Source organism: Schistocerca serialis, chromosome 2 (assembly GCF_023864345.2).
Source record: "Schistocerca serialis cubense isolate TAMUIC-IGC-003099 chromosome 2, iqSchSeri2.2, whole genome shotgun sequence".
Taxonomy (NCBI): Eukaryota; Metazoa; Arthropoda; class Insecta; order Orthoptera; family Acrididae; genus Schistocerca; species Schistocerca serialis.
In genome coordinates, this window is record NC_064639.1 from 213,954,839 (window position 1) to 213,957,916 (window position 3,078).

Here is a 3,078-nt window from a genome sequence, read left to right on the forward strand (position 1 = left end):
ACACAAGCTGGTGGTAAAAACATGACTTCTCCATTGCAGCAAGCGACTACAGATATGGTTTCACCCTTTTCACCGGATGTTATCGCTGGAACGCTCTTAGACCCCTTTGCTGCCAACACCTAACCTGGTCTATTATCCAGCTGAAGTCCGGACTCATCTACGTTGAATATATTTCCCGGCTTATCAAGGAGGTTATGCTCTACCAATATGTTCTGCAGCAATGAAAAATAGTCTGAAGCGTTTTTCGTAGTTAAACCCCTTGAACGTGCTTATGAAACTCCTTCCGATTTGCGGATTGAGATTTCTGGATTTCTTTTTAAGAATAAATGTAGCCAGTCCATTCCAGCAATTTCCTTTTCTCGGTTAAATTTGTGACGTTGGTTATATTTCTCAGCTAGTTTATATGCCATGGTATGTACTTCTGTCCTTGTCGGCGCAAATCCGAAGTTTTGTAATTTTATAATATGTTTTACCAATTTTTCTCACATTCTTGTGTTAGTACAGGCGCCCAACCCAAAGGTTTTTTCGTAAAGCACCCATTTTCTAATCGTCTCTTCAGTGTTGACCATGGATCGCGAAACTCCTTTGAGGCTTTATTCAGGCTCATTCCATTTTGCACCGCTTTTACGGCATCGCTAAGTTGCTCCTCTGTCCAATCAGCACGGCTGGATACTTTTTGTCTTTTGTAAAATGTAGGCATCTTTGCCTGGAACAATGGCGGTAGTTAGAACATTTACTTTTTTAATCACTGACAAACCAAACTGTACTCGCAAAAAATATACAAAAACTAATTTTTAAATTAACGATTGTATTGAGACATCGGATAAAACAGAATATAACTCTCGCACGGGACAGGAAACGCTAACATTTCATGGCTTGTCAAAAACCCTGGTTGGGATGTACAGTCATACTCAAAAGTATCCGAACGACCTGAATTGCATTTCGCCTGATTCGCATGCAACCGGCATAACGCAGGTGGCTAGCAGGTCCTCTAATCGCTCATTGGTACAGTCGTTTGACTATTGAAAATGGCTCCAACATGTCACCACTAGAAAACACTGCTCTGTATCGCAGTAACTCAAGATATAAAGTAATACCACGATGCTACAAATATCAGGGAACACCTTATCACAGATAAGACTGACCTTAAGGCTTGTAAGCTCACATTTATTACAATAAATGACATACCTGAAATGTTACCACTCTCATTATTACGTCAGATAGGTAATGGACGTAGTAAGTTCGTCGTATTCATGATTTCCTCTTCAAAATAACAGACAGTACTTATTATTTAACACAAAATGACATTGAAAATTTAAGTTATCCACGAGCAGCTAGTTGAGAATATGTATGAACTTCAAGTGACACGACGAACCGTCTCGTTCTGTATATGGATTCAAACCCAGGTCAGGCAAACTAAGAAAAGATTTCGAGACTGACGCAAACTAACAGTCATTCCTGATTAGGCATACAGAGAGTGATATACCTCGATTTTAGACAGTATCAGTTAGCAAATATCAACTTTAAATTACATAACGCAAACATTTTTAACGGACGCGAATTCCTCCCCAGCATCTCTTGTCCCTGTTAACGATCTACGAGAGATGTTAAATATTGCTTCTTCACAAGTAATTTACTTGAAATTACGCGAGGTAAAGCTTTGTGTTGGACAGGGATTCGAACCCAGAACCTAATCGGATTGATATCGAAACACAACCAACTGTGACATATCGGATTTCGTTGGCAGTAGCTAGATGTTTTAATTGAAATGACGAGACGAAACATTAATTTTTTCCTTCCCAGGACGCCAACCCAGCACCTATCGCTGTTATAGTCTAGAGAAAACGAACGTTAAATATGGGTTTGTTGCACCAGCAGCGACATGTGAGCATGTTTGAACTAGAAATAATATGTTGAAGAGTTCAGTGCTCACTGGGAATAGAGTCCCGCACATATCGTTGTTGACTACATTCAAAGAGACGTCAGCTACAGAATTTTTCTCCACCAGCAGCTCGGAATATCGTCTTGAACTTACAGTGATCTCGCAAATAGTTCTGTGTCCCATAGGGAGTCAAAAACGTCAGATATCGTTAATGTTGACAACGAATGAAAAAAACATTAAAAATCAAAATTATTATCCACCAGCAGATAGGTGTTCTCATGCTAGAGCTTGATAATACGTAATGAAATCTTTAGTGCCGGACCAGGATTCGAACGCATTCACGCGTAATATGTGGAGATATTGAGGAATCTGCAGTTTTGAACAAACAAGAAATTGTAGCCGAGCTGTATTGTCACGAAGGGATCAAATTCCGCGTTAAGGGCGGTCTGAGTTGCATTCTCAGTTCAGAACCAATTTTATAGACATACAGAAGCTCAGATAAAAGATGGAATAAGTGTCCTGTGACCATACATAGCGTTTGTTTCGTCACTAGAACTAGTATAAGAAAGGTTACTGGTGATAGAGTCTCTACATGTCGCCACTCCAGACTTTATTGTGGTTCAACCTAACGTCTACTTGGCAGAGAAGGAATATCATCATTAATGTGAATTTCAGACCACACTGCCATTATATCTTCTTCACTTAGTGTAGTCAGAAGAGAATGGAACGTTTCTCTCCCTCTCTAAAATCATTGACAGAAGTGGGAATCGAACCTAGACCATACGTATAATAAATTACCATCAGTCCAACAGACCACCAAACCCTCCTTTCTGTGACTCATTTTTCTATCGTAACGCCGTTGCGCCACACTGGATGAGAATTCTGACACACAGGCTCCCTGTAGTAAATTGCAGCATGTTCAGTAAATTTATTTACTTGGTTGACCGAATCACCATGAACTAGCTGCCTCGGCTACCTAGTGCATACATTCGAGTCTATTTTGTAATCACTGAAATAAAATCACGTAACTGCCACCTACACAGAACTGCCAACAGTGTAGGATGCAGAAATTTAAATAGGAAGTGTTCCTTTCCACTTGAGCTATTCTGTTGCGCTATCTGTTTGTAAAAAACGTCATACAGCGCAACAGAAAAGCTGTAACTCTTTCTCTTAGAAGTCTAGACCCGGCCATTTGC